Source organism: Triticum urartu, chromosome 3A (genome assembly GCF_056163025.1).
Source record: "Triticum urartu cultivar PI428250 chromosome 3A, HENAU_Tu73, whole genome shotgun sequence".
NCBI classification, from domain to species: domain Eukaryota; kingdom Viridiplantae; phylum Streptophyta; class Magnoliopsida; order Poales; family Poaceae; genus Triticum; species Triticum urartu.
Window position 1 is genome coordinate 6570812 of NC_141875.1, and position 20479 is coordinate 6591290.

Below are 20479 nucleotides of genomic sequence, written 5' to 3' on the forward strand. Positions count from 1 at the left end.
AAAAAACGGAGCAACGCCTTAAGTAAGATGACATGATGTACAGGGATAAACTCAAGCAATATGATGAAAACCCCATCTTTTTATCATTGATGGCAACAATACAATACGTGTCTCTCTACCCCTACTTTGTCATTGGGTGAAATCACGCAAGATTGAACCCAAAACTAAGCACCTCTCCCGTTGCAAGAAATACCAATCTAGTTGGCCAAACCAAACCGATAATTCGAAGAGAAATACAAAGATATCAAATCATGCATGTAAGAATTCAGAGAAGATTCAAATAATATTCATAGATAATCTGATCATAAATCCATGATTCATCGGATCTCGACAAACACACCGCAAAAGAAGATTACATCGGATAGATATCCAAGAACATCGAGGAGAACATGGTATTGAAGAACATCGAGAGAGAAGAAGCCATCTAGCTACTAGCTGTGGACCCATAGGTCTGAGGTAAATTACTCACGCTTCATCGGAAGGGCAATAGCGTTGATGTAGATGCCCTCCGTGATCGAATCCCACTCCGGCAGATCGTCGAAAAAGGCCACAAGATGGGATCTCACGAGAACAGAAGGTTGCGGCGGTGGAAAAGTATTTTAGTGGATTTTTCGGAGCGTTTGGGAATATATGTGAATTTATTGCACGAAGAAGTAGGTCGGTGGACTCCCGAGGGGGCAACAAGCCAGCCCCCCCCCCCCCAGGGTGCGCCCCTGCGGCTTGCCGCCGCCTCGTGGGTCTTATGACTTGGAATCCAAGTCCTACAGGTGTCTTCTGGTCCAACAAAAATCATCGCGAAATTTTTATTCCGTTTGGACTCCGTTTGATATTCCTTTTCCGCGAAACTCGAAAACAAGGAAAAAACAGAAATTGACACTGGGCTCTAGGTTAATAGGTTAGTCCCAAAAATAATATAAAATAGCATATTAATGCATATAAAACATCCAAGACAGATTATATAGTAGCATGGAACAATCAAAAATTATAGATACGTTGGTGACGTATCAATAGCATCCCAGTTACTTCAACAATGCTCATGATCAGGAAACCAAAATCAATCATCAAAGCTAATGTTAGAGGCTTGACTTGGGATCAGATTGGTGTTTATGTTTCCACACATGCAATTGGGTTATCCTCTAAACTCATATTCAAGAATCAATGCAATTATAGCACAAAAATATAAGCTCAATTATGAACATAGAAATAAAATAATACATTTCTTATTGCCTCTATGGCACGTCCCTATTACAAAGCACACCATCTGGCATGAAGGTACATGACATTCTCATGGTCTAAGAAAGTGAGTAACACTTTCATGAGTATGCTTATACATTGTGATGATGTGTTCTCATAGTATGTCATTCGGTTGGGTCTATTCAACACCATTGTTTCGTTAACACATGCTATTATTGTTATCGGCATCCCTGTTACTTTAACAATGCCCTATTATCAGGAGAATGGGATCATCATGCAACACATGAGGTAGTCTTAGAGGCAAGACTATGAACCTACTTTGTGTTTATGTTTCCACACATACATATGAGCATTGCTCTGAATCTCAAATTCAAGAACCATAGCAATTCTAGCACAGAAATATAAATGTTTATTATAAACACATTTAAATAAATAATAACATTTATTTGTGCCACTAGGGCATATTTTCACCATGTGACATAACCTCTGTAGTATCCTCTCCAGCAAGCGCCCAATCGTTCCTCGCCATGGTGCACTCAATAATGGAGTGACCCCTGGTATCATTCTCCCCACATGTTGCGCTTCTACTCGTTGATGACATATTCCTATCAAACAAAACTTCCCCTGATGCCAGGGAACTTTTGACATGGACCGCCATAGATTTGGTCATTCCTTCTCCTCTCTCGGGCCATTCGACGTTGTTGTCCTTCCCTCTAGCAAGGTCTCTCTCTTTCTCTTCATTCTGACAAGCAGACGATAAGCAGAACAAAAACTCAATAATCCCATCTGCTTCCTCATGCCAACCCGGAAATGATCTTGAATACTCGTGTTGAGAGGTATCTTCACAACCGCCTCAACATCCATTGGAGCAAGGAATCTTTGTCGTTTATCTTTATTCTGAGCATTTACTAACGAGACAATAAATTTTCTTACCCTCAGGGGTGGAGTATTAGACATGTATGCAGATGGTATCTAGGTCTATGGATTTATGGGCGGAGTGCATATATAATATGAACACATCTTACAAAATCTGGCATAAGCACAAGATATTTCACTTCACATGTCTATGTTATGTTTACTCCACTTATATTTTATGGGGAGTTACTATTGGTGCAATTATGAACCATGGTCCAGTTTTGCAAAACTAATCATTTGGAGAAGACAAATTTTCTTCAAGTTCTCACTGAGCGGACGACTTGCTTCTAGTTATAAACTCCTGCACCTGGAATCCCAACAACCTTTCTAATAGTCCTAGTGTAAGCATCAAGCTGTGTTCCCAAAGGAACAAGTCATTGTGTGCTCCTGGCATAGAGCGCGAAGGTGTGATATATAGGACATGTCACCGGAGGAAGCCTCATCCGTGCAGCGGCTGCTTCACATGCAAACCCTGGCGCCCTCTCGAAGCCATGGAACATTCTCAATTCTTTTAGTGCAACTTCTTGGGGCGGTATCATGACACCATGCCATGTTTCGTGATTTCCAGGCTTCATTTGAATTTGTGAGAATACAAATGCCAATAACCACCATGTTGTTTCCCACGTCTTGGCCACCTGGTGTGTGAGACTCCTTTTCTTTATTACTTACGTAAGGCCTAAAAATCCACTAATTAATGACAGCCAGTAATATTTTTAACACCACTTCTGGATAAAATTTCATGTACCTACGTTTCAAATTCGAATTATATCCATTAATGTTCTTGTTAATCCATTGACATAAGATCTCTTTATACACTACACACGGTTTGTCAACTTCAGTTGGTGACAATCCATTAGCTCTGGAAAGCAAAACCATGTAAGTATTGTAGATGTGTGTGGAATACTTTTTTTCTTTTCACGTCATGGAATCCATTTTTTAACAGTGTGTAAAGTTCTAGTGGAAGATCATGGAGTTCCAGTGAGCTTTCCACTAAAACCGGAAAGACAGAGGTCGGCATTTTCAATCAGACAAAGGGGACTCCGACCAAAATGCATGATTTTAAACAGAATTTTTTTGAGTCTTCAGTCGAAGGAATCATTTCCCACGTTGAAAATGCCATGCGTACGTGCAGAGACACGGAATCCATGCATGCACCGCACCTGGGCCGAGACATACTACGTACAGGGTTGACCGAGCGACGACCTGGACCATATTAGCACTAGCATGCATGCATGCATGCTGATTTCTGTCCTTGTCGCTCGTGCAATGAACTGGCCTCTCATGCAATGAAATGACCTGGACCATATTAGCACTACCATGCATGCATGCATGTATTAGCAGCTTTCGTTAGCCTATAAATGAAGCAAAGCTTATATATTAGAAGCTCAGAAGCAACCCATCATGCAGCGTTCTTCTTCTTCTTCTTCCATGGCACTCGCATGCGCTATGGCAGTGCTGGTTCTCATCTCCTCTTCCTTGGCGGCTCAAGGTAAGTCTCTACTCTCCATTCAATTCTTTTCTACTCGTATAGAGGAAACAATAATATTAACTCTAGGCCCGGCTTACGTCCATGTAGCTGCGAGCGCACAGCCTGGATATCGTCCGCCACAAAGGCCTCCGCCGCCGTATGCCCCGCAGGGCCCAGGTTATTCTAGGAAGTGCCCAGACTGCAACTCCGGCGCCACCCGGCGGGCGCCCTCGGCACTGGCTCCCCACCGCAAGGCCATGCAGGCCGCCCCGGACGTCGACAGTAAGACGCTTGCGCGTCACGCAACACCGACATATATATGATGCGGCGATCGCCGATGGTGGTGCCATGGAATTGAATAAAGGAGCAGCGCACTGTGGGACTGCAACGATCAGCCAGCCCCTTCGCAGGATCAGCCGGATCGTATAACTAATAAGAGAGCCAGCATGTTAGTACCGAGACATCTCCTGTGCAATTCTTGTGCGCATGCTTTCTATTACTGCTTGATGTCCTTGTTGCACGCATGATATTATATCTTGAGTCGTCAAATTTTGTCATATCTCGTGCGTGCCAAAAAACTTTGATTACCGGTAAATAGCGTGTGCCGTGTGCTCATCCTCGGCGACACGGGTTATGCCAAGGAACTTTGATTGTTTCTGAGTTCCTGGGACTGTTTACAACCATGGGTTATGGTTCCATTTCCCACGACAAATCCGCTTACCGTCTTTTAATATTATACGTTTAACTTCTCACGGTATGCGTAAAAAAAAGGGTTATATTATTAACTAGAAGAAGTATGATGCTATATACTGATATAATATTTGGAAACTTTCTTTCTCAAATTAAATTGTAGTATCACAGGTAAATATAGAGGTATTCAATTGAAAATTGAAAGCTTTCTCATAGAACAAAATGTATCATTAAACTACTTTTTTGTAGCAAAGGCAAACCAGCAATCAAACATCCTAAGTCATCCATCCAACATCTCATTTTCGCCTTTTTCCATAGACCCGCACCCATTCAAGGCCCTCCCAACTCCCGCCTTTAGTTTTATTAGGGGTCTAAACGCAGCTTTATTAATCAACAATGTTCATGAGTATACAACTAACATAAGGTAAAGCCACAAGCGAGAAATTTCGGCCTACTCCAAGAGATGATGCGACCTTAGTTAGAGCGTGAGCCTCGACATGAAAATCGCACTTTTCGTCGACAAAAGACACTTCATTGATAGACATTCCCCAAGGAATTGCTGCAAATTTTTAACAGCTCCCCAAAGATGTGCATACAGTAACCTCCTTGCAATCGGATGCAGACAACATATCATTGAGGTTAAGTTCAAGGGCCAATGAAGAGCTTCATTGCACGAGTCTAGCCATATCGGTAAGGCCTTCAATGACGAACACAAAGACTCCCATTGGCATGCCACCTACTCCCATCTTAAATGAGAGGGAAGCTACCTACACTGTAAGCGCTGAATTGACATGCCATTGGCATAGCCCATCGGATAATCTGTTTTCCTTTTATTACTACACCTACTAATATAAAAGTAATTGTTAATTTAAAATACATCATTGCTGTTTTAAAATATTTATTACTATTATAAAAATAATTACTAGCCCAGGGACATTTGTAAAACTACTATTTATACTAATATATAGTAAATACATCATTGGTATTTTAAAATAATGATACATGGACGTATTTCAACTGAATGTTACAGATCCTCGCCACTTCCGAAAATATCCATATATTTGTTGAAAAAGATAAGAAATTATAAAGTAATAAAATAAAAACAAGATACTGAAGGCTCAAAACATAAAAGGAAAGAAAATGGTCTGCAATTTTTAGTAAGTTAGGAAAGATAGAAAAAGAATATAGCCAACTTAATAAAATGAAGAACAATTATTTTGAAAACATAGAAAATATAAAGTAAAAGATGATGGGGAGAAAGAAACCAAGACAATCGGGTGGGACTAAACAAGATCTGTTTAGGCAGAGGGTCATCGGCTTGTATAAGTAGGAGTTTGGATTTTCAACAGGTTTGCTCTTCGGGCTCTTGGGATAGGCACGAGGTCCCATGGGCTATCTAGGCTTGCTACTTGGCTGGTCAAGCAGGCACCACAAGTGTTTTAGCCCAAAGGTTCCTGGAGTGATGACTTATAAATGCTAGATGACACCCCACACGTTGCTATGGTAATCGGTTGGAATAGATTAATTTCAATGAGATTTGATTGTGCGAGATATAAATATTTAGATTAATAACACATGAACTAAAATTAAAAATTCATATGACTTATATAATTGATTATGTATAGTTATAATATATATATATATATAAGTACAGTAGAATAAAAAATATTTTCCCATGCACAGTTGCATGTAGTGGTGTGTCTTTTCCCATGCATTGTTGCATGTTGAGGTGCACCTTATCCCATCAATACTTATATGGTGATGTGGCATGATTGCATGATGCATGAGATAAAAATGTTAGTGGAATCACTCTCTTAGGTATATAGGATACACATAAAATTCTAATAACTACTATACAGTACAATTGTTGAGAGGGTAAAGGAAATTATAACATATATTTTCAATTGTTTTTCCTCTCAAGATAAATATTTACCTGACGTTGTGCTAAATTTAGGAAAAATTTAACTTGGCCTTTAGGGTTCTTTTTGAAATCCCAACATTCTTCCACTTTATACGTGTGGCCAAAATATGTCCATGTACCATGCACGTAAACTTCCCATGCAAATTGCGAAGACAAAGAAAAAACAGGCAAGTAAATGTGCCATGTAAATTGTGATTGAATGGTTAGGAGGATAATTGTATCCCCAACTCACCATAGTTCAAGCCCTAGACTTAACATTGGTGCTGGCACTTTTCTGGGTCTTTTCTCTCGATGGATTATAAACTCAAATCACTCAAGAGAGTGGGTTGCTCAACTATCTTCTCGGAAACAAACGGAGCAGCCATCGGACAAAGTCGATGCGGGGTGTCTATTTATAACCGCAACCTTCCCTGATGAGAAATTACCATTTTGGACACTCAGTCCAGCCATTGGCCAACCGACACGTTCTCAACGATTGGATTTTTGGAGCAACTGTAACATTACTTGAGGTTTAAGTAATGCTAAATCTTCGACATATATATGATGAGACGACGGATGATGTTGGTGCCAAGGAATTGAATAAAGGAGCAGCGTATTGTGGGACTGCAACGACCATTTGCATGCCCTCCAGCAACAGTATGTAGACCGAGCTTCTTCGCAGAATCAGCCAGATTGTATAATTAATAAGAGGGCCAGCATGTTAGTACCCATACATCTCTTGTGCAATTCCTGTGCGCATGTTTACTAGTTGCGCGCATGATATTATATCTTAAGTCGTCAAAATTTGTGATATCTCGTGCGTGCCAAAAAACTTTGGTTACTGGTAAACAGCCTGCGCTCTTCCTTGGCGATATGGGTTATGCCAAAAAACTTTGGTTACTGGTAAACAGCCTGCGCTCTTCCTTGGCGACATGGGTTATGCCAAGGAACTTTGATTGGTTCTGAGTACCTGGGACTGATTACAAACATGGGCTATGGTTCTGATTACCGAAAACTTTGGTTACCGCCCCGTAAGTGCATGTTCCAGTTCCCACGATAAATCTGCTTACCGTCTTTTAAAATCATGAATATAACTTCTCATGGTACGCATAAAAAATAGAGTTATACCATTAACTATAAGAGGTACGAAGCTATATACTGATATAATATTTGGAAACTTTCTTTCTCAAATTAAATTGTAGTATCAGAGGTAAATATAGATACAATCAATTGAAAATTGAAAGCTTTCTCATAGAACAAAATGTTTCATCACACTACTTTTTAGTAGAAAAGGCAAACCAGCAATCAAACATCCTAAGTCATCCACCCAACATCTCATTGTCCATATTTGTGCCTTCTTTCATAGACCCACACCGATTCAAGGCCCTCCCAACTCCTGCCTTTAGTTTTTTTAGGGGTCTAAACGCGGCTTTATAATCAACAATGTTCATGAGTATACAACTAATAAGGTAAAGCCGCAAGCGAAATTGAGGCCTACTCCTAGAGATGATGCGACTTTAGCTAGAGCGTGAGCCTCGACAGGAAAATCCCACTTTTCATCGACAAAAGAGACTTGATTGATAGACGTGCGTCGATGAGAGAACTCCAGAATAAATGCTGCAAATTTTTAACAGCCCCCCCCCCCCCCCCCAAAGATATGCATACAGTAACCTCTTTGCAATCGGATCAAATGAATGTTACAGATCCTCGCCACTTCCGAAAAATATGTAGGTATTTGTTGAAAAAGATAAGAATGTATAAAGTAATAAAATAAAAAGAAGATAATGAAGGCTCAAAACATAAAAGGAAAGAAAATGATCTATAATTTTTAGTAAGTTGTGAAAGATAGAAAAAGAATATAGCCAACTAAATAAAATGAAGAAGAATTATTTTAAAAACATAGAAAATAGAAAGTAAAAAATGATGGGGAAGAAAGAAACCAACACAATCGGGTGGGACTAAACATGATCGGTTTAGGCAGAGGGTCGTCAGCTAGTTTAAATAGGAGTTTGGATTTTCAACAGGTTTGCTCTTCGGGCTCATGGGAAAGGCATGAGGTCCCATGGGCTATATAGGCGTGCAACTTGGCTGGTTAAGTAGGCACCACAAGGGTTTTAGCCCAAAGGTTCCTCGAGTGATGTCTTATAAATGCTAGATGAAACCCCACGCGTTGCTGCGGTAATCGGTTGGAATACATGAATTTCAATGACATTTGATTGTGCGAGATACAAATATTTAGATTAATAACACGTGAACCAAAATTAAACATACATATGACTTATTTTATTTGATTATGTATAGTAATAAAAAATATATTAATATAAGTACAATAGAATAAAAAAATCCCATGCATGGTTGCATGTAGTGCTCTATCTTTTCAGCACTTGTTTGTGGTGGGGGCAGCCACCGCCACCATGGGATAGAAAAGGAAACAGAAGTTGGCGGTGGCCATGGCCGGCCGGCATAGCCTGTCATCTGTGAGGGAGGGCGATCATCTACAGAGGAAGAGGGGAGAGAGCGCAGCTCACCGTGCACAGGAGGTGCATTTGTGCACGAGCAGAAGAATGAGTGGAGCCTGTTTGCCCCTGAAGAGATAAGGTAAGTTAAAGGGAGGCAGTCATTCGGTGGTGGACAAGGGCTAGCTTCTTGAATATTTATGCCCTATTGCAACACACGGGCTATTATCTAGCAATAAAAGAGGCCAGCTTCTTGAGATAACTTGTTTTTATCATCGCCTAACCGGAAGCTTCGAGCAGACTCCCTCAACAAGAGCACGCCTGACCTAGTCGAAGGTTTGATCATGATTTTCATCATCAGACCATGGATACTCATTTTTTGGAACCAACACTATCAAGAACCACTCCACTAGATGGAGCCTTCTTGCTAGCCAGATCCATCCACCGAGAGAGCGAAAGGCCCGCCCTCACCGCAAGAGTAAAATGCCGAAAGTAGGTTCCTGACATCGCTGCCCCGCCTTCAAACAGTGTCACACCATCTTTGATCCCTGTCGCCGGAACGGTGGTGGGAGTGGGAGAGGTGCATTGGACGTGGGAATCATTGCTCCAATTTTCTCATCCATGCCAAGATGTGCATGAGCACCGCCATCCTTTGATCTGAATGTTCCAACCATATCAATATGTACAATGGCCACCTCTATCGGACGATGAACGTTGTCTTCCTGCATGAGACTTGCCATCAGAGATCAGTCTGTGCTGCGGGGAAGAACCAACACGTGGTACCACTGTTGGCCGAAGCTTTCAACAACATCCTCCTGTTGCGACAAGGGGAGTGAGGGAGGAGGAGGATTTGGGCGGCACCCCCCCCCCCTCCCCCGGCCCTTGGGACGATACGAGTGAACCGGTCTTGTCCCTCATGTGTCTCAACCTCCTACCCTCCACCTCGCCTTCCTTGGTAGTGCCACCGTACGTCAGAGGGTTGGTCCCTGGCCTATGCCAGAGCGGCTGCTAGCTAGATAGAGAGAGGCTTGAATGGATAGGAACCATGAGAATGCATGACAAAAAACATTTCCTTTTTTCAGAAAAAACATTTCTTCTTTCTTTTGTTTTTGTGGTGCTTTACGATGGCGCAGACAAACTAGAAAATTCGTTTCTGTGCTGCTTTAATGTGGTGCCGACAAGCTGTATAGTGTTGACTCCTTTGGTCTATACAAGACGAAAGAGGAAGATTTTTCCAATCAAGCTTGCCACTAATTCGTTTTTTCTCAGGCTGAATTTCCCAAGGTTCCCCTGTTGACAGGAGAGCATAAGTTGACCAGTACATCAGAGCGCGTCTACATGACGAGTCTCCAAGACCAAGAATGTATGGCCTAGCAATCGTCGGTGTAGTAGCGTAGCAGCACCGCTGTGATCCCTATAAAACAATGCATGCACTAAGTGAAAATAATCGGACGGGGAGGAATCATGGCGCGTTCTACTTCTCCTTCTCCTTGCTTGCTATGCAGAGTTGCGATCCTTGCTCTCATATGCTGCTCCTTGTCATGCTCGGCTGCGTCTGGAGGTAATTCATTTACTAAACTTCTCGCCGCTCCATCAGCTAGTAATTAATCCCACACGTACGGTGGCATCACGGATGCATCTTCTAGGTTATTTATATCTGGGGTGATGATTGATATATGCTTCATCGTCATGCAGATGCTCTTGATGGATACCGTAGGCCAAGGGGTCCTCCCGCGCCGAAGCCCCTGCAACCTCACACTCCTCACACTCCAACTCCACCAGTTCCATCTCGGCCACCGCCGACGCCGGTGCCTGGGAGGCCGGTGACTCCAGCTCCCACACCATGTCCTGTGGTCCTTGTTCCTCCGCCGCCACCTCCAATGCCCCTGCCAAATACCCGGTGACTCCAACTCCAGTAGTGATTCCTTTCGTCCCTATTTGTCCGCCACCACCACCGCCACCGGTGCAGGAGACGCCGGCACTTGCGCCGCACCGCAAGACTCTAGAGCACGCTACTAAGAACGTGCTTAATTAAGCAATGGAAGTACGAAACACTGCCACTATGTAAAAGGAATAAAAGAAAATTGGTGTAATGGACGTTGTATTGCATGAGCGTCATGGGCATATATATAAGAGTACATGAACTTCTTGTAGTTCAAGACAATGTAGAAGGAATAGAGAGAGAATTGGTGTAATGAATGTTGTATAGCTTGAGCCTCGTGGGCATATATATATGAGTACATGAACTTTTTGTACTACAAGACAAGCTTGAAGAAATCCTAGTCTATCCTATACTTTCTAAATAATCACGATACTCAACATCCCTGCGGTCACAACGATAGCTACACAGACGATGAGACTGGAGAAGAATCGAAAGGTAAGCCAACAAACATACCCCCATAGTCGTAAGGGTCGATGCATCATGGAAGTCGTGGCTGGAGGGGAACCGACGAGGTTGCTCAAGCAAGCCGTTAACCTTTTGTGCCGATGTCGATGTAGCCGAGAGCGTAGGATGGTGTAGGCATGCTCGAGGTATCCGATGTCGAGGAGTGTTGTGGCCAGTGTCGAGGTAGTCGTCATGGAGCCGTGGCGTAAGGAGGTGACGAGTTATTCATGAGCGCTCTGGTGTCGAGGTAGTGGTGCACCGGAAAGAAGACGATGTTGATAAGGCGTCGCGCCGGCTTTGCCAAGTCCGAGGACACGTCATGGACAAAGGCACACGTCGGTGTTGTCAGCAACGGGCTTGCGTAGACGAACGAAATCAATGTTGATTATGCGCCGCTACAGGCTTGTCAGGGTCCAACCTTATTATCTTAGTGCCCAGTTCTAGTTGCTGTTTTTTGCTTGCTTTTGGCTTTCAAGAAATCAATATCAAACAGGGTCCAAACAGAGAAAAAACTTTGTATTAATTTTTCATGGACCAGAAGAGACCCTAGAAGGTTCAGGAGAAGACCAGACAACCTACGAGGGAGCGACAAACTCGGGAGGCGCGGCCTAGGGATGGGATGTCCCCCAGGCTTGTGGGCCCCTCGTGCCACCTCTTGACCTAATTCCACCTCTATAAATTCAAATATTCACTTGACATCGGAGAGCCACCCAAAATTCTTTTTTCGCCGCCGCAAGTTTCTGTTCTCGTCATATCCCATCTGGAGGCAATCTCTGGTACCCTGCTAGAGGGGGAATCAAGCACGGAGGGGCTCTACATCAACCTTGCTGCCCTTCTGATGATGTGTGAGTAGTTTACCATAGACCTACGGGTCCATGGTTAGTAGATATATGGCTTCTTTTCTCTCTTTGATCTTCAATACAATGTTCTCCTCGATGTTCTTGGAGTTCTATTCGATGTAATCACTTTTTGCGGTGTGTTTGTTGCGATCCGATGAATTGTGAGTTTATGATCATATTATCCATGAATATTATCTGAGTCTTCTATGAACTCTTTTATGCATGATTATTATAGCTTTGTATTTCTCTCCGATCTATTGATTTGGTTTGGCCAACTAGATTGATTTTTCTTGCAATGGGAGAGGTGCTTTGTGATGGGTTTGATATTCCTGTGCTCAATCCCAGTGACGGAAAGGGACATGTCATGTATTTTGTATCGTTGCCATTAAGGATAGAAAGATGGGGTTTATTCATGCTGAGTTCACTTTGTCTACATTATATCATCTTGCTTAAGGCGTTACTCCGTTCTTTATGACCTCTAGATACATGCTGGATAGGGGTCGATGTCTGGAGTAATAGTAGTAGATGCAGCCACGACTCGGTCTACTTGTCTTGGACGTGATGCCTATATACATGATCATTACCTTGGATATCATCATGATTATTTTCTTTTCGATCAATTGTCCAACAGTAATGTGTTTACCCACAGTATGCTATTTTCAAGAGAGAAGCCTCTAGGTCTACTTTTATCCTATATTAAAATCCTAAAAAGTACCTTGCTGCAATTTTATTTACTTTATTTTGTTTTGTATCTTTGCAAATAACCAACGAGGGATTGACAACCCCTTGTTCGTGTTGGGTGCAAGGATTTGTTATAGTGTGTGTCAGTATTGCTAACGAGGTGTTGCGTGGTTCTCCTACTGGATTGATAATCTTGGTTCTTAACTGAGAAAAATACTCTTCTCTATTGTACTTCATCATCCTCTCCTCTTCGAGAAAATCCCAACGCAACTCAAGTAGCATTATGAACTTTCAAGACAAAACTAATTGAAGGCAATAGTCTAATAACAAGCAAGTAACATCAAAATGTGTAAACAAAATTACTCTTGCTTTTCATGATTCAATGTCTTCATGTAATACCAATCAATACTCATATGTCACATTCATGTCGCCAATCACTCAAGGCTTTATCATATTCAAATGTCTTATCATAATACATCTCAAACCATCGGTTAAGTAATAGATTCCATGACAGACCCTTTTCAACTACTTAGCACTTTGCTCAATGCCCAAATCACAAGCCTCAATCTTCACACTTTTGATGGAAAAATATAATAATGATGGGACCTAGTAAGAAGAGAAAGATTAAGAAATCTCACACCAAATCAGTTGATCGTTAGGCAATGGAGAGGCCTTACAGTTGATATTAGTATTTGGAGTAGGGATTGCCATGCAACGGATGCACTAGAGAGTGTATGAAAGCTCTCCTAATGCAACTAAGTGGCTGTGCATCCAACTTGCTCGCTTACATCCCCGAGCATTTGAGGAAGCTCATCATCAAAATATCCAAGTCAAGTTGGCATAATGTAAAAATCCTACTAGCATATGTACTGAGGGGCATTAAAACTCTCTACATGAAGTACATGGTGCTATTCTACAGCACAAGTGTGTAAAAGGAAAGTGTGCCCCTCTCTATTTTTCTCTCCTTTTTTTTGGTGGGATCTTTTTGGCCTCTTTTGTTTGGCGCTTTGTTCGCTCTTTTTTATTCCTCACAAGTGGAGGCACACTGTAATGAATGTCACACTTTAATTTACTTACAACTCAAAGATGAAAAAATAATGACTACATATAAATGCCTCTGGCAGTGTACCAGGATATGTATTGATCTAACATAACATGTAATACAATGATGAACAATGGCCTTGCCACAACTATCATATCATCTCTATATGATCATGCAAAGCAAAATGACAATAAAAATACAAGTCATGTAAAGTAAAGTAATCACTACTAGAAAAAGGGCTATAGATGGGATTAACACTAATGACGCACCAGACAAACGGTGCGCCATTAGTATATACTAATGGCGCACCACCTACTGATACGCCATTAGAGTTGAAACTACTAATGGCGCACCTGGCAAAGGGTGCGCCATTAGTATCAAAATTTTTTTGAACTAGTGCGCCTGTCCAAACATACTGATGGCGCATCCAGACAAAGTGCGCCATTACTAGTTGTAACTAGTAATGGCGCACCGGTCGGGGAGTGCGCCACTAATGTTGTTTTTTTTATTATATTTTTTATTCCCTTTTTTGCAAAACTACTAATGGCGCACTGTTCCACCGTGCGTCATTACTAATTGAAACTAGTAATGGCGCACTGTGTGATAGTGCGCCATTAGTAATTTTTTTTTGCAAAACTACTAATGACGCACCACCATATGGTGCGCCATTAGTAACCTGGATTACTAATGGCGCATTTCGAGTTGGTGCGCCATTAGTAAGTGGGCAGCAACAAGATATTTTGGGGAGCCTCTCCTACCCACACTCACTTTCTCCCCACTTCATTCTCTCCACCTCCTCCTTGTCTCGGGTGCCTCCTCTTTTTCACCTCATATCCACCATAGATTCATTCAATTTAAGTGGTTAAATTACCTTGTTTTGATAGGTAAGTAATGGGGGAAGCTATATTTATGTTGTTCTCCCTACAACAATGTGCACATGCACTTTTTATGGCCTAGCTAGATCTATGTATGTTCGTGGTGTTGCATATGTTTGTGGTGTTGCATATGTGTTTGTGTTTGGAGGTGTACCGGTATTTGAAATGCGATAGTTGCCAATATTTTGCCGGAATGTTGATTCATTTCCGTTTCGGCGAGAATTTTGGCATTAAGCATTCTTTTTGGTCCTATTTTTAGGGAAAGTCATGCCAAATTTTTTCTTGGTTCTAAAATATCGTTTTGCTCTATCCCGCAGGCGACCATGGTCCGCATGATTACCGAAGGCATCGTGAATAGGTTTTTAAGGTCCGCGAAGGCCGAGATGCTTCAAAAGAACGAGACGGAGATAAGATGTCCGTGTCGAAGATGCAAGCTGAAGAGCCTTATTGCGGACCCGGAATCCGGGCAGGTGCGGGACCACCTGCTCTTGCGTGGTTTCATGGATGGCTATCGGTGGCAAGGTGATGAAGATGACTACGAAGTCGTCCATGGGGGCCGGGCAAGAAATGAGGAAGGGCAGCAAGACAACCACCGCGGCTCGGGCGGGCGAGAAGACGAAGAATCCCCAGGAGATGATCGGGCGGGCCGGGCAAGACATGATGATGAGGAAGATGCCGGAGCAGACGACGGGCCATGATCATGAAGATGATGATGCCGGCGGAGCAGACGACGCTGGACCATCGATGGGCTGGGTGCAGGACCCTCATATTCAAGAGCTGCTTCTCAAGCAGACGGATAACGCAAGAGCTGCCGCCCGAGAGAAAGCCAGGATGGATCAACTTGAGTTAGACGCGGTCACTCCATTGTATGAAGGATGCAGGCCCGAGGATACCCGCCTAAAAGTAACGCTCATGGCTCTGGAGATGAAGGTGAAACACAAAATGACCGACGCATGCTTCGACGAGAACATGTCATTCTGGCACGAACGTCTTCCCAAGGGGAACAAGTGCCCGACCAGTTTGGAGGAGGCAAAGAAAATCATGTGTCCTCTGGATTTACCGCACGTGAAATACTATGTGTGCATGAACAATTGCATCATTTATCGGGACGAGCACGCGGAGTCTACCATATGTCCGGTGTGCGGCGTCACTCGATACAAGAAGAGGAAGAAAGCTCCTCGAAAAGTGGTGTGGTACTTTCCGATCACTCCTCGTCTGCAGTGGTATTTCGCGGACCCTAAGGTAGCAAAGCTCCTGCGTTGGCATGCGGATAGGGAGGAGAAGAAGCGAGAAGATGACGCAAATGATCCGGAGATAGATAAAAAAGACAAGATGCTGAGTCACCCTAAGGATGCGAGCCAGTGGCAAGCGTTGAACTTCGAAGACCCAGAATTTGGGAACGATCCAAGGAACATCGTGCTGGGCGCGAGCACCGATGGAGTCAATCCGTTTGGCAGCCAGAGAAGCACACATAGCACCTGGCCTGTGTTTGTGTGGATGTACAACCTTCCCCCCTGGTTGTGCATGAAGAGGAAGTACATTCACATGAGTATGCTAATTGAAGGACCGAAACAACCAAGGAACGCCATCAATCTGTATCTGGGGCTGCTAAAAGAGGAGCTTGACACGCTGTGGAAAACGCCAGCCAATACGTGGGACGCCGCAGAGAAAGAATATTTCCCTATGAGAGCCACGCTGCTCACGACGGTGCACGAATATCTCGGTTACGGATATGTCGCGGGGCAGGTGGTCCACGGATTTTCTGGATGCGTCAGGCGCATGGATGACACAACGTATCGCCAGCTAGATAGAGATCCCGGGTCTTCGAAAACCGTGTTCATGGGACATCGAAGGTGGCTTCGCGACGATGACCCATGGAGAAAACGCAAGGATCTGTTCGATGATGAAACCGAACCCCGAGGACGCCCGCGTACGAGGAGCGGCGAGGAAATAGATGAGCTGTTGAAAAATTGGAAAGACTGCCCACTGCTGGGAAAGAAGCAAAAGGCGCCAGAGCCGGGAAAGAAGCGAAAGGCGCCAGAGCCGCTCCTGAAGGTATGGAAAACGAGGTCTGTTTTCTGGGACTTGCCGTACTGGAAGATCCACCGTGTGCCTCACAGCCTTGATGTCATGCATATCACGAAGAACGTGTGCGAGAGTCTGCTTGGTACCCTGCTCAACATGCCAGAGAGGACCAAAGATGGGCCGAAAGCAAGGGCAGACTTGAAATCAATGGGCATCAGGCAGGAGCTTCACACTATATATGATGATCATGATGATGATGATGATGATGATGAGGCGAAGCAGGACACGGAAAGTTGTCGCAAAGGCAAGAAGGCCAAGAAGACCGGAAATGACTACCCTCCCGCGTGCTTCACTCTAAGTCAGGAGGAGATCGAGCAGTTTTTCACCTGCCTCGTAGGAGTAAAACTTCCTTACGGTTACGCGGGGAAGATAAGCAGATACCTAGACCCAGCGAAGCAGAAGTTCAGCGGGATGAAGTCTCACGACTGTCACGTGCTAATGACGCAGATACTTCCAGTTGCAATCCGTGGGATCATGGACGTGCACGTCCGTGAAACCCTATTTGGCCTATGCAACTTTTTCGACGTCATCTCTCAGAAGTCTGTTGGCGTGAGGCAACTCAGAAGGCTACAGGAAGAGATCGTGGTGATACTATGCGAGCTTGAGATGTACTTCCCTCCCGCATTCTTCGACGTTATGGTGCATCTGCTGGTCCATATCGTGGACGATATCATCCAACTCGGGCCGACGTTCCTGCACAGCATGATGCCGTTCGAAAGGATGAATGGTGTCATCAAAGGATACGTTCACAACATGTCACGTCCAGAGGGAAGCATAGCCAGGGGCTTTCTGACCGAAGAGTGCATCTCCTACTGCATGAATTATCTAGGCATCGAGAACCCCATTGGTCTGCCCGTCAACAGGCACCTCGGCAGGCTCGCTGGATGGGGTCACCGTGAGGGTCGTCGCGAAATGCATGTCGACTTCGAGGGTCGACTCACCGACTTTGAAAGAGCAAACCTAGTCGCGCTACAACACATAGACGTGGTCGATCCTTGGGTGGTACAGCACAAAACCTTTATTAAGAAGACGTACAATGACCGAGGCCAACAGAGGACGGACGGAGATATACTCAAAGAGCACAACTCATGTTTCACGCGTTGGTTCAAGCAGAAGCTTCTGTCGTACCCTTTACATGAGGATTCTTCCGCTGAAGAACAACTCATATTCGCCTTGTCACAGGGCGCCGAGCACAACCTGATGACCTATGAGGCATACGATATCAACGGCTACACATTCTACACCGAGGCCAAGGACATGAAGAGCGATGGTTATCAGAACTCCGGGGTAACGATGGAATCCTACACCGGTAACGACAAGGACAGATACTATGGAAGGATCGAGGAGATCTGGGAGCTGAGCTACGCTGGAGAGAAGGTCCCGATGTTCCGTGTCAGATGGGCCAAGAGCGTCCTAAAAGAAGACTGGTATTTCACCACCATGGTTATACCCGAAGCCAAATCCAAGACCGTGGGCGCAAACGTCACCGCGAAAAATGAGCCATGGGTACTGGCTTCCCAAGTGGACCAATGCTTCTTCATTACCGACCCGTCAAAGCCCACTCGTGTTGTCGTCAGGAGAGGCAAATGGAAGATCATCGGAATGGATGGAGTAGCCAATGAGCAAGACTTCGACAAGTACGGCGACCCGAGGATCGAACATGACGACGATGATGAAGTAGCAGCATACACCACAAGAAGAAGCAGGACCACCCTACCTAAAGGACGTCCGTTCCACAGAAGAACTCCATTTGCGAAAAAGAAGGGCAAGAAGATTGTGAACAGATAGCTAGCTATGATCGATTGTATTTAAATCGTAGCCTTCATTTCTCGATTGTATTTCATGGGCACTTTTTGAACTATCATGAATATTTTTAAATTTCATGGACACTCGATCTCGATCCCCCTCCATCTCGATCGCTATCCCACCTCGCCAGATCCGGTCCCCCTCGCCGCCGAGCACCCCCCGGTCCACCGGCCGCCGCCGCCGACCCCCCGCACCCTCGATTCCCCTACTCAACCGCCGCCGCCGACCCCCCGCACCCCTCCCCTACTCAACCGCCGCCGCCGACCCCCCGCACCCCCCGCACCCTCCCCCGCTCCACCGGCATTACTGTTTGATGATATTTTTAAAAAAAATTATTACTGTCTTATAAAAAAATATTACTGATATGATTTAGACAAGTTTGAACATATTTAAACACAAATAAGTATCAAACAACATTTTAAATGCATAAAAAAATTTGTCGCCAGATCCGGTCCCCCTCGCCGCCGAGCACCCCCCGATCCACCGGCCACCGCCGCCGACCCCCCGCACCCTCGATTCCCCTACTCAACCGCCGCCGCCGACCCCCCGCACCCCTCCCCTACTCAACCGCCGCCGCCGACCCCCCGCACCCCCCGCACCCTCCCCTGCTCCACCGGCATTACTGTTTGATGATATTTTTAAAAAAATTATTACTGTCTTATAAAAAAATATTACTGATATGATTTAAACAAGTTTGAACATATTTAAACACAAATAAGTATCAAACAACATTTTAAATGCATGAAAAAGAATTTGTGGAGCTTGGGAATCAAACCCAGGACCTCCTGGTGTGAGAACTGGCTGCTGACCAGTTGAGCTAGTAGAGGGGACTTGATGTGGATCAGCTCAGGTGGTAGATAACCTGTTGGCTCGAGCAAAATACTAATGGCGCACCTGGGTGAGGTGCGTCATTAGCATGAATGTACTTATGGCGCACCGGGGGGTGGTGCGCCATTAGTATTGTGCCCATCCATACTTCCTCCCAGCCCAAACCTATCGATCCCCTCTCTCTCCCTCGATCCCCTTCCCCTCTCCTCTCCCGACGCCGCTGCCCCGCCGCCTCGACGCCGCCCCGACGCCGCGACGCCGCCCCGATGCCGCGACGCCGCCCCTTGCCCCGACGCCTCGACGCCACCCCTTGCTCCTGCGCCCCTGCGCCTCGACGCCCGACGTCTCCAACCACCGCCTTGATGCAAGCAGAGGGGCTTCTCCTCCCCCTCGACGCCAGGCAAGCAGAGCGGCTCCTCCTCCCCTTCGACGCCAAGCAAGCAGAGCGGCTCCTCCTCTCCCTCGACGCCAAGCCAGGTGAGCTGCCCCCTCCCCCCTCGGCTGCTTGCTTCTATCCATCCTAACCCTAGGTTGGTTGCATTGCTGCCCCTCCCTCGTTTGTGATGATTCTATGCTACAAGATCCAATCCAGTCTGACCATGCCTAGACCCTTCTCCATTGCAGCAGGGGAAGCAATCCAGTCTGATGATTCTAGGGGGGGGGGGGGGGGTTGTACCGAACGAACTCTTGTTTTTTCTAGGGGAAGCAAAACCCATTCTTAATATAGCCAATTTGTGACTGTGCACAATTGTCATGTCACTAAGAACCATCATTAGTAATCACTCTTGTAATGGGCTATTAGATTGATTGTTTTGTTCTCACCATTTGTCTTTCTCTTTCCTATACACTTATTATGTTTATTTTGAAGCAAATGTACAGGTGGGCTCTTGCATTAGAACTCACACCCCTCTCATTTTTACTTGTTTCTCCTCCACGTAGACAAAAGTCACAAGTAAGCTAAAAGTGCCCTTCTAATATTGAGTTTGAATGATCCTCCAAAAAAATCTAAATTTGTTTTGACAACAAACATTGCATAGTTTTATTCCTGCTTGAAATTTCTCGTGATGGAGGTCTGAGAAAAAAATAACAAAATCAGCACTCCAAAATGCTTTGAAAATAGTCTTTGGAGCTATGATTTTATTTTTTCCGCTAAGAGCATTACCAAAAATTTCAGATTTTTTTTACTATTTGTCTCGATTTTACTGTATGCTTGCTCTAAATCTGGAGCTATATATATGACTTTGTTTATGCTTGCTCTAAATCTATATAGGAGTACTTTTGCAATGTCTACAACTATCATTGCATGCAATATCA

General features: G+C 44.5%; 2 long non-coding RNA genes across 2 annotated transcripts; both read left to right on the top strand.

Annotated features, from left to right (window-relative positions):
• Positions 1 to 1210: 1210 nt before the first annotated feature.
• Positions 1211 to 4136, top strand: LOC125547527 (uncharacterized). The gene is made up of 2 exons (XR_007300701.2): positions 1211 to 3598; positions 3686 to 4136. It is a non-coding gene; the product is annotated as an uncharacterized LOC125547527 (long non-coding RNA).
• Positions 4137 to 10046: 5910 nt separating this feature from the next.
• Positions 10047 to 10869, top strand: LOC125547528 (uncharacterized). The gene is made up of 2 exons (XR_007300702.2): positions 10047 to 10184; positions 10319 to 10869. It is a non-coding gene; the product is annotated as an uncharacterized LOC125547528 (long non-coding RNA).
• The last annotated feature ends 9610 nt before the right edge of the window (positions 10870 to 20479 follow it).